Raw genomic sequence first — 12,394 nt, 5'->3', positions numbered from 1 at the left:
GGGTCAGAGCCCCACATTGGGCGATGCTTTTCACTGCCGAAGCACCAATTCACATTGCTAACAGTATTTTGATCCCTCTGCGTGTGTATTTCTTGTCCAGAAAAGGAGCATTTTTCACTCCATTTAGGAGGTTGTTTCACAAGTAATAGGTATGTCATTGAGATAACAGGTCAGGATTCAAACCCATAGTCTCCAGTATCAACAGCTAAGCCTGACACCTCAGCAATGCAGTATGGCAAGCCTGCTCTGCGGACAAGGTGGATGACTGATTGCGAAGTCAGTTGGTGCTTTCACGGAGAAAAACATAACCCAACAAAGGTCTCGAACCCTCAACTCTGAGCTTGAGATTTTAGTTCTCTACCGACTGAGCTAGCCATGATTCTCTACGGAGAAATTGACTTGGATCGAATATCGTACAGCTCTGTTTGTGCAAAATATGGTGATCAGCAAAAGTGCTTTCAATGGCTCCTGTGGTGCAATTGGTCAGCAAGCGGAACTTATATAGCAGTATGCAGCAGAGCGATGCCGAAGTCGTACGTTCGACAAGGAACAAGTGTTTTTACTGATCCCACTGCCTGTCTTTTTTTTGTCCAGAAAATGAGCATTTTTCAATCCATTTAGGAGGTCGTTTCACAAGTAATAGGTATGTCATTGAGATAACAGGTCAGAGTGCAGGCACAGCTAGGATTCAAACCCACAGTCTTCTGGATCACGAGCTAACCCTGACACATCAGCAATGCAGGGTGGCAAGCATGTTCTACAGAACAAGTGGATGGCTGTTTGCAAAGTCAGTTGGTGCTTAAACAGAGAAAAGCATCAACCAACATGGAACTCGAAACCACATCCCTGAAATTAAGAGTCTCAGGCTCTACCAACTGATCTAGCCAGGCACCTCAATTGTAATAATGACATGGACTGAATATCGTATAGCTTTGTTTCAAAATATGGTGATCAGTGAGAGTGTTGTTAATGGATCCTGTGGTGCAATCGTTAGCGTGTAGTACTTATACATCAGTATGCATCAAATCGATGACAAGGTTCTGAGTTTCAGCCTCACCAGGATCAAGTATTTTTCTTGAACCCTCTGCCTATCTATTTCTTGTCCAGTAAAGGAGCATTTATTCAATCCATTTAGGAGGACGTTTCATAAGTAATAGGTATGTCATTGAGATAAAATGTCAGAGAGCATGCAAAGTTAGCATTCAAATTCATAGTTGTCTGTATCACCAGCTATGCCGGACACTTGAGCAACGCAGGGTGGCAAGCCTGCTCCAAAGTCAAAACGAATGGCTGTTTGCAAAGTGAGTTGGTTCTTCTGCAGAGAAAGCAGTGCCCAACGTGGGGCTCGAACCCACGACCCTGAGATTAAGAGTCTCATGCTCTACCGACTGAGCTAGCCAGGCACCTCAATTGTGTTAATGACTTGGTTCGAATATCGAACAGCTCTGGTTGTACAAAATATGGATCTGTGAGAGTGTTTTTAATGGATCCTGTGGTGCAATCGTTAGCGTGTAGTACTTATACATATGTATGCATCAAATCGATGACAAGGTTGTGAGTTTGAGCCTCACCAGGAGCAAGTATTTTTCTTGAACCCTCTGCTTATCTATTTCTTGTCCAGTAAAGGAGCATTTATTCAAATCCATTTAGGAGGACGTTTCATAAGTAATAGGTATGTCCTTGAGAGAAAATGTCAGAGAGCAGGCGAAGCTAGGATTCAAATTCATAGTCTTCTGTATCACCAGCTATGCCTGACACTTCAGCAACGCAGGGTGGCAAGCCTGCTCCAAAGTCAAAACGAATGGCTGTTTGCAAAGTGAGTTGGTTCTTCTGCAGAGAAAGCAGTGCCCAACGTGGGGCTCGAACCCACGACCCTGAGATTAAGAGTCTCATGCTCTACCGACTGAGCTAGCCAGGCACCTCAATTGTGTTAATGACTTGGTCCGAATATCGAACAGCTCTGGTTGTACAAAATATGGATCTGTGAGAGTGTTTTTAATGGATCCTGTGGTGCAATCGTTAGCGTGTAGTACTTATACATATGTATGCATCAAATCGATGACAAGGTTGTGAGTTTGAGCCTCACCAGGAGCAAGTATTTTTCTTGAACACTCTGCTTATCTATTTCTTGTCCAGTAAAGGAGCATTTATTCAAATCCATTTAGGAGGACGTTTCATAAGTAATAGGTATGTCCTTGAGAGAAAATGTCAGACAGCAGGCGAAGCTAGGATTCAAATTCATAGTCTTCTGTATCACCAGCTATGCCTGACACTTCAGCAATGCAGGGTGGCAAGCCTGCTCGAAAGTCCAAAAGAATGGCTGTTTGCAAAGTGAGTTGGTGCTTCGGCGGAGAAAAGGTCGCCCAACGTGGGGCTCGAACCCACGACCCTGAGATTAAGAGTCTCATGCTCTACCGACTGAGCTAGCCAGGCACCTCAATTGTGTTAATGACTTGGTCCGAATATCGAACAGCTCTGGTTGTACAAAATATGGATCTGTGAGAGTGTTTTTAATGGATCCTGTGGTGCAATCGTTAGCGTGTAGTACTTATACATATGTATGCATCAAATCGATGACAAGGTTGTGAGTTTGAGCCTCACCAGGAGCAAGTATTTTTCTTGAACACTCTGCTTATCTATTTCTTGTCCAGTAAAGGAGCATTTATTCAAATCCATTTAGGAGGACGTTTCATAAGTAATAGGTACGTCCTTGAGATAAAATGTCAGAGAGCAGGCGAAGCTAGGATTCAAATTCATAGTCTTCTGTATCACCAGCTATGCCTGACACTTCAGCAATGCAGGGTGGCAAGCCTGCTCGAAAGTCCAAAAGAATGGCTGTTTGCAAAGTGAGTTGGTGCTTCGGCGGAGAAAAGGTCGCCCAACGTGGGGCTCGAACCCACGACCCTGAGATTAAGAGTCTCATGCTCTACCGATTGAGCTAGCCAGGTACCTCAATTATAATATTGACTTGGTCTGAATGTCGTACATCTCTTTTTGGGCAAAATATGGTGATCAGTGAGTGTGTTCTTGATGAATCCCGTGGTGCAATTGGTTAGCCCGTGGTACTTATACAGCAGTATGCAGCGAAGCAATGCTGAGGTCGTGACTTCGAGCCTCACCAGGAGCAAGTAATTTTCTTGAACCCTCTGCCTGTCTACTTCTTGTACCAGAAAGGAGGATTTTTCAATCCATTTACGAGGACGTTTCACAAGTAATAGGTACGTTATTAGGATAACAGGTCAGAGTGCAGGGACAGCTAGGATTCAAACCCATATTCTCCTGTATCACCAGCTAAGCCTGACATGTCAGCAACGCATGGTGGCAAGCCTGCTCGAATGTCCAAGCGCAAGGCTGTTTGCAAAGTGAGTTGGTGCATCGGCGGATAAAAAAATCACCCACCATGAGGGTCGAACCAACGGCTCTGAGATTATGAGTTTCATGCTCTACCGACTGAGGTAGCCAGGAAGCTCAATCGAAGTACTGACTTGGACCGAATACCGTATAGCTCTGTTTGTGCAAAATATTGTGATCAGCGAGAGCACATTTCACAGCTCCTGTGGCGCAATCTGTTAGCGCGTGGTACTTATACAACAGTATGCAGCGAAGCAATGCCAGAGGTTGTGAGTTCGAGCCTCACCAGAGCAAGTATTTTCTTGAACCCCTGCCTGTCAATTTCTTTTCCAGAAAAGGAGATTTTCAATCCATTTAGGAGGACGTTTCACAGTACAGGTACTTTATTAGGATAACATGTCAGAGTGCAGGCACAGCTAGGATTCAAACCCATATTCTCCTGTATCACCAGCTTCGCCTGACACGTCAGCAATGCAGGGTGGCAAGCCTGCTCGAAAGTCCAAGCGGATGGCTGTTTGCAAATGGAAACTGTTGGTGCTTCGACGGAGAAAAGAATCGCCCAACTGGGGGTCAAAACTGCAACCTTGAGATTAAGAGTATCATGTTCTACCGATTGAGCTAGCCAGGTACCTCAATTGTAATATTGACTTGGTCCGAATGTCGTACAGCTCTTTTTGGGCAAAATATTGTGATCAGTGAGTGTGTTGTTGATGAATCCCGTGGTGCAATTGGTTAGCCCGTGGTACTTATACAGCAGTATGCAGCGAAGCAATGCTGAGGTCGTGACTTCGAGCCTCACCAGGAGCAAGTAATTTTCTTGAACCCTCTGCCTGTCTATTTCTTGTACCTGAAAGGAGGATTTTTCAATCCATTTAGGAGGACGTTTCACAAGTAATAGGTACGTTATTAGGATAACAGGTCAGAGTGCAGGCACAGCTAGGATTCAAACTCATATTTTCCTGTATCACCAGCTAAGCCTGACACGTCAGCAATGCATGGTGGCAAGCCTGCTCGAATGTCCAAGCGCAAGGCTGTTTGCAAAGTGAGTTGGTCCATCGGTGGATAAAAAAGTCACACACCATGAGGGTCGAACCAACGACTCTGATATTATGAGTCTCATGCTCTACCGACTGAGGTAGCCAGGAAGCTCAATTGAAGTAATGACTTGGACCGAATACCGTATAGCTCTGTTTGTGCAAAATATTGTGATCAGCGAGAGCACATTTCACAGCTCCTGTGGCGCAATCGGTTAGCGCGTGGTACTTATACAACAGTATGCAGCGAAGCAATGCCGAGGTTGTGAGTTCGAGCCTCACCAGAAGCAAGTATTTTTCTTGAACCCTCTGCCTGTCAATTTCTTTTCCATAAAAGGAGGATTTTTCAATCCATTTAGGAGGACGTTTCACAAGTAACAGGTACTTTATTAGGATAACATGTCAGAGTGCAGGCACAGCTAGGATTCAAACCCATATTCTCCTGTATCACCAGCTTCGCCTGACACGTCAGCAATGCAGGGTGGCAAGCCTGCTCGAAAGTCCAAGCGGATGGCTGTTTGCAAATGGAAACTGTTGGTGCTTCGACGGAGAAAAGAATCGCCCAACGTGGGGGTCAAAACCGCAACCTTGAGATTAAGAGTATCATGTTCTACCGATTGAGCTAGCCAGGTACCTCAATTGTAATATTGACTTGGTCCGAATGTCGTACAGCTCTTTTTGGGCAAAATATTGTGATCAGTGAGTGTGTTGTTGATGAATCCCGTGGTGCAATTGGTTAGCCCGTGGTACTTATACAGCAGTATGCAGCGAAGCAATGCTGAGGTCGTGACTTCGAGCCTCACCAGGAGCAAGTAATTTTCTTGAACCCTCTGCCTGTCTATTTCTTGTACCTGAAAGGAGGATTTTTCAATCCATTTAGGAGGACGTTTCACAAGTAATAGGTACGTTATTAGGATAACAGGTCAGAGTGCAGGCACAGCTAGGATTCAAACTCATATTTTCCTGTATCACCAGCTAAGCCTGACACGTCAGCAATGCATGGTGGCAGGCCTGCTCGAATGTCCAAGCGCAAGGCTGTTTGCAAAGTGAGTTGGTCCATCGGTGGATAAAAAAATCACCCACCATGAGGGTCGAACCAACGACTCTGAGATTATGAGTCTCATGCTCTACCGACTGAGGTAGCCAGGAAGCTCAATTGAAGTAATGACTTGGACCGAATACCGTATAGCTCTGTTTGTGCAAAATATTGTGATCAGCGAGAGCACATTTCACAGCTCCTGTGGCGCAATCGGTTAGCGCGAGGTACTTATACAACAGTATGCAGCGAAGCAATGCCGAGGTTGTGAGTTCGAGCCTCACCAGAAGCAAGTAATTTTCTTGAACCCTCTGCCTGTCAATTTCTTTTCCATAAAAGGAGGATTTTTCAATCCATTTAGGAGGACGTTTCACAAGTAACAGGTACTTTATTAGGATAACATGTCAGAGTGCAGGCACAGCTAGGATTCAAACCCATATTCTCCTGTATCACCAGCTTCGCCTGACACGTCAGCAATGCAGGGTGGCAAGCCTGCTCGAAAGTCCAAGCGGATGGCTGTTTGCAAATGGAAACTGTTGGTGCTTCGACGGAGAAAAGAATCGCCCAACGTGGGGGTCAAAACAGCAACCCTGAGATTAAGAGTATCATGTTCTACCGATTGAGCTAGCCAGGTACCTCAATTGTAATATTGACTTGGTCCGAATGTCGTACAGCTCTTTTTGGGCAAAATATTGTGATCAGTGAGTGTGTTGTTGATGAATCCTGTGGTGCAATTGGTTAGCCCGTGGTACTTATACAGCAGTATGCAGCGAAGCAATGCTGAGGTCGTGACTTCGAGCCTCACCAGGAGCAAGTAATTTTCTTGAACCCTCTGCCTGTCTATTTCTTGTACCTGAAAGGAGGATTTTTCAATCCATTTAGGAGTACGTTTCACAAGTAATAGGTACGTTATTAGGATAACAGGTCAGAGTGCAGGCACAGCTAGGATTCAAACTCATATTTTCCTGTATCACCAGCTAAGCCTGACACGTCAGCAATGCAGGGTGGCAAGCCTGCTCGAAAGTCCAAAAGAATGGCTGTTTGCAAAGTGAGTTGGTTCTTCTGCAGAGAAAGCAGTGCCCAACGTGGGGCTCGAACCCACGACCCTGAGATTAAGAGTCTCATGCTCTACCGACTGAGCTAGCCAGGCACCTCAATTGTGTTAATGACTTGGTTCGAATATCGAACAGCTCTGGTTGTACAAAATATGGATCTGTGAGAGTGTTTTTAATGGATCCTGTGGTGCAATCGTTAGCGTGTAGTACTTATACATATGTATGCATCAAATCGATGACAAGGTTGTGAGTTTGAGCCTCACCAGGAGCAAGTATTTTTCTTGAACACTCTGCTTATCTATTTCTTGTCCAGTAAAGGAGCATTTATTCAAATCCATTTAGGAGGACGTTTCATAAGTAATAGGTATGTCCTTGAGAGAAAATGTCAGACAGCAGGGGAAGCTAGGATTCAAATTCATAGTCTTCTGTATCACCAGCTATGCCTGACACGTCAGCAATGCAGGGTGGCAAGCCTGCTCGAAAGTCCAAGCGGATGGCTGTTTGCAAATGGAAACTGTTGGTGCTTCGACGGAGAAAAGAATCGCCCAACGTGGGGGTCAAAACCGCAACCCTGAGATTAAGAGTATCATGTTCTACCGATTGAGCTAGCCAGGTACCTCAATTGTAATATTGACTTGGTCCGAATGTCGTACAGCTCTTTTTGGGCAAAATATTGTGATCAGTGAGTGTGTTGTTGATGAATCCTGTGGTGCAATTGGTTAGCCCGTGGTACTTATACAGCAGTATGCAGCGAAGCAATGCTGAGGTCGTGACTTCGAGCCTCACCAGGAGCAAGTAATTTTCTTGAACCCTCTGCCTGTCTATTTCTTGTACCTGAAAGGAGGATTTTTCAATCCATTTAGGAGGACGTTTCACAAGTAATAGGTACGTTATTAGGATAACAGGTCAGAGTGCAGGCACAGCTAGGATTCAAACTGATATTTTCCTGTATCACCAGCTAAGCCTGACACGTCAGCAATGCATGGTGGCAAGCCTGCTCGAATGTCCAAGCGCAAGGCTGTTTGCAAAGTGAGTTGGTCCATCGGTGGATAAAAAAGTCACACACCATGAGGGTCGAACCAACGACTCTGATATTATGAGTCTCATGCTCTACCGACTGAGGTAGCCAGGAAGCTCAATTGAAGTAATGACTTGGACCGAATACCGTATAGCTCTGTTTGTGCAAAATATTGTGATCAGCGAGAGCACATTTCACAGCTCCTGTGGCGCAATCGGTTAGCGCGTGGTACTTATACAACAGTATGCAGCGAAGCAATGCCGAGGTTGTGAGTTCGAGCCTCACCAGAAGCAAGTATTTTTCTTGAACCCTCTGCCTGTCAATTTCTTTTCCATAAAAGGAGGATTTTTCAATCCATTTAGGAGGACGTTTCACAAGTAACAGGTACTTTATTAGGATAACATGTCAGAGTGCAGGCACAGCTAGGATTCAAACCCATATTCTCCTGTATCACCAGCTTCGCCTGACACGTCAGCAATGCAGGGTGGCAAGCCTGCTCGAAAGTCCAAGCGGATGGCTGTTTGCAAATGGAAACTGTTGGTGCTTCGACGGAGAAAAGAATCGCCCAACGTGGGGGTCAAAACCGCAACCTTGAGATTAAGAGTATCATGTTCTACCGATTGAGCTAGCCAGGTACCTCAATTGTAATATTGACTTGGTCCGAATGTCGTACAGCTCTTTTTGGGCAAAATATTGTGATCAGTGAGTGTGTTGTTGATGAATCCCGTGGTGCAATTGGTTAGCCCGTGGTACTTATACAGCAGTATGCAGCGAAGCAATGCTGAGGTCGTGACTTCGAGCCTCACCAGGAGCAAGTAATTTTCTTGAACCCTCTGCCTGTCTATTTCTTGTACCTGAAAGGAGGATTTTTCAATCCATTTAGGAGGACGTTTCACAAGTAATAGGTACGTTATTAGGATAACATGTCAGAGTGCAGGCACAGCTAGGATTCAAACCCATATTCTCCTGTATCACCAGCTAAGCCTGACACGTCAGCAGTGCAGGGTGGCAAGCCTGCTCGAAAGTCCAAGCTGATGGCTATTTGCAAAGTGAGTTGGTGCTTCGGCGGAGAAAAGAATCACTCAAGGTGTGGCTCAAACCCACGACTCAGATATTTTGCGTCTCTTGCTCTACCGACTGAGGTAGCCAGGAAGCTCAATCGAAGTACTGACTTGCACCGAATATCGTACAGCTCTGTTTGTGCAAAATATGGTGATCAGCAAGGGTGGTTTTAGTGGCTCCTGTGGCGCAATCGGTTAGCGCGTGGTACTTATACAACAGTATACAGCGAAGCAATGCCGAGGTTGTGAGTTCGAGCCTCACCAGGAGCAAGTACTTTTCTTGAACCCTCTGCCTGTCAATTTCTTTTCCAGAAAAGGAGGATTTTTCAATCCATTTAGGAGGACGTTTCACAAGTAACAGGTACTTTATTAGGATAACATGTCAGAGTGCAGGCACAGGCTAGGATTCAAACCCATATTCTCCTGTATCACCAGCTTCGCCTGACACGTCATGCAATGCAGGGTGGCAAGCCTGCTCGAAAGTCCAAGCGGATGGCTGTTTGCAAATGGAAACTGTTGGTGCTTCGACGGAGAAAAGAATCGCCCAACGTGGGGGTCAAAAACCGCAACCCTGAGATTAAGAGTATCATGTTCTACCGATTGAGCTAGCCAGGTACCTCAATTGTAATATTGACTTGGTCCGAATTCGTACAGCTCTTTTGGGCAAAATATTGTGATCAGTGAGTGTGTTTGTTGATGAATCCTGTGGTGCAATCGGTTAGCCCGTGGTACTTATACAGCAGTATGCAGCGAAGCAATGCTGAGGTCGTGACTTCGAGCCTCACCAGGAGCAAGTAATTTTCTTGAACCCTCTGCCTGTATATTTCTTGTACCTGAAAGGAGGATTTTTCCATCCATTTAGGAGGACGTTCACAAGTAATAGGTACGTTATAGGATAACAGGTCAGAGTGCAGGCACAGCTAGGATTCAAACCCTATTCTCCTGTATCACCAGCTAAGCCTGACACATCAGCAGTGCAGGGTGGCAAGCCTGCTTGAAAGTCCAAGTGGATGGCTGTTTGTAAAGTGAGTTGGTGCTTCAGCGGAGAAAATAATCACCCAATGTGTGGCTCGATCCAACGACTCTGAGATTAGAGTCTCATGCTCTAACAACTGAGTTAGCCAGGAAGCTCAATAGTAATACTGACTTGGACTGAATATCGTACAGCTCTGTTCGTGCAAAATATGTTGATCAGCGAGAGTGCTTTTAGTGGCTCCTGTGGCGCAATCGGTTAGCGCGTGGTACTTATACATCAGTATGCAGCGAAGCAATGCCGAGGTTGTGAGTTCGAGCCTCACCAGGAACAAGACATTTTCTTGAACCCTCTGCCTGTCAATTTCTTTTCCAGAAAAGGAGGATTTTTCAATCCATTTAGGAGGACGTTTCACAAGTAACAGGTACTTTATTAGGATAACATGTCAGAGTGCAGGCACAGCTAGGATTCAAACCCATATTCTCCTGTATCACCAGCTTCGCCTAACACGTCAGCAATGCAGGGTGGCAAGCCTGCTCGAAAGTCCAAGCGGATGGCTGTTTGCAAATGGAAACTGTTGGTGCTTCGACGGAGAAAAGAATCGCCCAACGTGGGGGTCAAAACCGCAACCCTGAGATTAAGAGTATCATGTTCTACCGATTGAGCTAGCCAGGTACCTCAATTGTAATATTGACTTGGTCCGAATGTCGTACAGCTCTTTTTGGGCAAAATATTGTGATCAGTGAGTGTGTTGTTGATGAATCCTGTGGTGCAATTGGTTAGCCCGTGGTACTTATACAGCAGTATGCAGCGAAGCAATGCTGAGGTCGTGACTTCGAGCCTCACCAGGAGCAAGTAATTTTCTTGAACCCTCTGCCTGTCTATTTCTTTTCCAGAAAGGAGGATTTTTCAATCCATTTAGGAGGACGTTTCACAAGTAATAGGTACTTTATCAGGATAACAGGTCAGAGTGCAGGCACAGCTATGATTCAAACCCATATTCTCCTGTATCACCAGCAATGCCTGACACGTCAGCAGTGCAGGGTGGCAAGCCTGCTCGAAAGTCCAAGTGGATGGCTGTTTGCAAAGTGAGTTGGTGCTTCGGCGGAGAAAACAATCACTCAAGGTGTGGCTCGAAACCACGACTCAGATATTTTGCGTCTCTTGCTCTACCGACTGAGGTAGCCAGGAAGCTCAATAGTAGTACTGACTTGGACTGAATATCGTACAGCTCTGTTTGTGCAAAATATGGTGATCAGCGAGAGTGCTTTTAGTGGCTCCTGTGGCGCAATCGGTTAGCGCGTGGTACTTATACAACAGTATGCAGCGAAGCAATGCCGAGGTTGTGAGTTCGAGCCTCACCAGGAACAAGACATTTTCTTGAACCCTCTGCCTGTCAATTTCTTTTCCAGAAAAGGAGGATTTTTTCAATCCATTTTTGGAGGACGTTTCACAAGTAATAGGTACTTATAGGATAACAGGTCAGAGTGCAGGCACAGCTATGATTCAAACCCATATTCTCCTGTATAACCAGCAATTGCCTGACATGTCAGCAGTGCCTGGGTGGCAAGCCTGCTCGAAAGTCCAAGCTGATTGGCTATTGCAAAGTGAGTTGGTGCTTCGGCGGAGAAAACAATCACCTCAAGGTGTGGGCGTCGAAACCCGACCCTAGATATTTGCGTCTCTTGCTCTACGACTGAGGTAGCCAGGAAGCTCAATCGTAGTACTGACTGGACTTCGAATATCGTACAGCTCTGTTTGGCAAAATATGGTGATCAGCGAGAGTGCTTTTTTATTGGCTCCCTGTGGCTGCAATCGGTTAGCGCGTGGTCCTATACAGCAGTATGCAGACGCAAGCAATGCGAGGTGTGAGTTCGAGCCTCACCAGGAACAAGTACATTTTCTTGAACCCTCTGCCTGTCAATTTCTTTTCCAGAAAAGGAGGATTTTTCAATCCATTTAGGAGGACGTTTCACAAGTAATAGGTACTTTATCAGGATAACAGGTCAGAGTGCAGGCACAGCTATGATTCAAACCCATATTCTCCTGTATCACCAGCAATGCCTGACACGTCAGCAGTGCAGGGTGGCAAGCCTGCTCGAAAGTCCAAGCTGATGGCTATTTGCAAAGTGAGTTGGTGCTTCGGCAGAGAAAATAATCACTCAAGGTGTGGCTCGAACCACGACTCAGATATTTTGCGTCTCTTGCTCTACCGACTGAGGTAGCCAGGAAGCTCAATAGTAGTACTGACTTGAACGGAATATCGTACAGCTCTCTTTGTGCAAAATATGGTGATCAGCGAGAGCACTTCTAGTGGCTCCTGTGGCGCAATCGGTTAGCGCGTGGTACTTATACAACAATATGCAGCAAAGCAATGCCGAGGTTGTGAGTTCGAGCCTCACAAGAAGCAAGTAATTTTCTTGAACCCTCTGCCTGTCATTTCTTTTCCAGAAAAGGAGGATTTTTCAATCCATTTAGGAGGACGTTTCACAAGTAACAGGTACTCTGTTAGGATAACATGTCAGAGTGCAGGCACAGCTAGGATTCAAACCCATATTCTCCTGTATCACCAGCTTCGCCTGACACGTCAGCAATGCAGGGTGGCAAGCCTGCTCGAAAGTCCAAGCGGATGGCTGTTTGCAAATGGAAACTGTTGGTGCTTCGACGGAGAAAAGAATCGCCCAACGTGGGGGTCAAAACCGCAACCCTGAGATTAAGAGTATCATGTTCTACCGATTGAGCTAGCCAGGTACCTCAATTGTAATATTGACTTGGTCCGAATGTCGTACAGCTCTTTTTGTTCAAAATATTGTGATCAGTGAGTGTGTTGTTGATGAATCCTGTGGTGCAATTGGTTAGCCCGTGG

The 12,394-nt window shown here is 45.7% G+C and overlaps 11 non-coding genes across 11 annotated transcripts; 6 read left to right on the top strand and 5 right to left on the bottom strand.

The window, feature by feature from the left end:
- Positions 1–1,330: 1,330 nt before the first annotated feature.
- On the bottom strand, positions 1,331–1,403 carry trnak-cuu (transfer RNA lysine (anticodon CUU)). Its single transcript has one exon. It is a non-coding gene; the product is annotated as a tRNA-Lys (tRNA).
- A 442-nt stretch (positions 1,404–1,845) lies between these two features.
- Positions 1,846–1,918, bottom strand: trnak-cuu (transfer RNA lysine (anticodon CUU)). Its single transcript has one exon. It is a non-coding gene; the product is annotated as a tRNA-Lys (tRNA).
- A 442-nt stretch (positions 1,919–2,360) lies between these two features.
- Positions 2,361–2,433, bottom strand: trnak-cuu (transfer RNA lysine (anticodon CUU)). The gene has a single exon. It is a non-coding gene; the product is annotated as a tRNA-Lys (tRNA).
- A 442-nt stretch (positions 2,434–2,875) lies between these two features.
- trnak-cuu (transfer RNA lysine (anticodon CUU)) lies at positions 2,876–2,948 on the bottom strand. Its single transcript has one exon. It is a non-coding gene; the product is annotated as a tRNA-Lys (tRNA).
- A 1,633-nt stretch (positions 2,949–4,581) lies between these two features.
- On the top strand, positions 4,582–4,675 carry trnai-uau (transfer RNA isoleucine (anticodon UAU)). The gene is made up of 2 exons: positions 4,582–4,619; positions 4,640–4,675. It is a non-coding gene; the product is annotated as a tRNA-Ile (tRNA).
- Positions 4,676–5,619: 944 nt separating this feature from the next.
- Positions 5,620–5,713, top strand: trnai-uau (transfer RNA isoleucine (anticodon UAU)). The gene is made up of 2 exons: positions 5,620–5,657; positions 5,678–5,713. It is a non-coding gene; the product is annotated as a tRNA-Ile (tRNA).
- Positions 5,714–6,498: 785 nt separating this feature from the next.
- On the bottom strand, positions 6,499–6,571 carry trnak-cuu (transfer RNA lysine (anticodon CUU)). Its single transcript has one exon. It is a non-coding gene; the product is annotated as a tRNA-Lys (tRNA).
- Positions 6,572–7,693: 1,122 nt separating this feature from the next.
- On the top strand, positions 7,694–7,787 carry trnai-uau (transfer RNA isoleucine (anticodon UAU)). The gene is made up of 2 exons: positions 7,694–7,731; positions 7,752–7,787. It is a non-coding gene; the product is annotated as a tRNA-Ile (tRNA).
- A 944-nt stretch (positions 7,788–8,731) lies between these two features.
- trnai-uau (transfer RNA isoleucine (anticodon UAU)) lies at positions 8,732–8,825 on the top strand. The gene is made up of 2 exons: positions 8,732–8,769; positions 8,790–8,825. It is a non-coding gene; the product is annotated as a tRNA-Ile (tRNA).
- A 942-nt stretch (positions 8,826–9,767) lies between these two features.
- trnai-uau (transfer RNA isoleucine (anticodon UAU)) lies at positions 9,768–9,861 on the top strand. Its single transcript has 2 exons — positions 9,768–9,805; positions 9,826–9,861. It is a non-coding gene; the product is annotated as a tRNA-Ile (tRNA).
- Positions 9,862–10,804: 943 nt separating this feature from the next.
- On the top strand, positions 10,805–10,898 carry trnai-uau (transfer RNA isoleucine (anticodon UAU)). Its single transcript has 2 exons — positions 10,805–10,842; positions 10,863–10,898. It is a non-coding gene; the product is annotated as a tRNA-Ile (tRNA).
- The last annotated feature ends 1,496 nt before the right edge of the window (positions 10,899–12,394 follow it).

This window comes from Salmo trutta, unplaced genomic scaffold (assembly GCF_901001165.1).
Source record: "Salmo trutta unplaced genomic scaffold, fSalTru1.1, whole genome shotgun sequence".
Classification (NCBI taxonomy): Eukaryota; Metazoa; Chordata; class Actinopteri; order Salmoniformes; family Salmonidae; genus Salmo; species Salmo trutta.
Note: the sequence above shows the minus strand (reverse complement) of the source record. Positions and strands in the feature narration are given on the sequence as shown.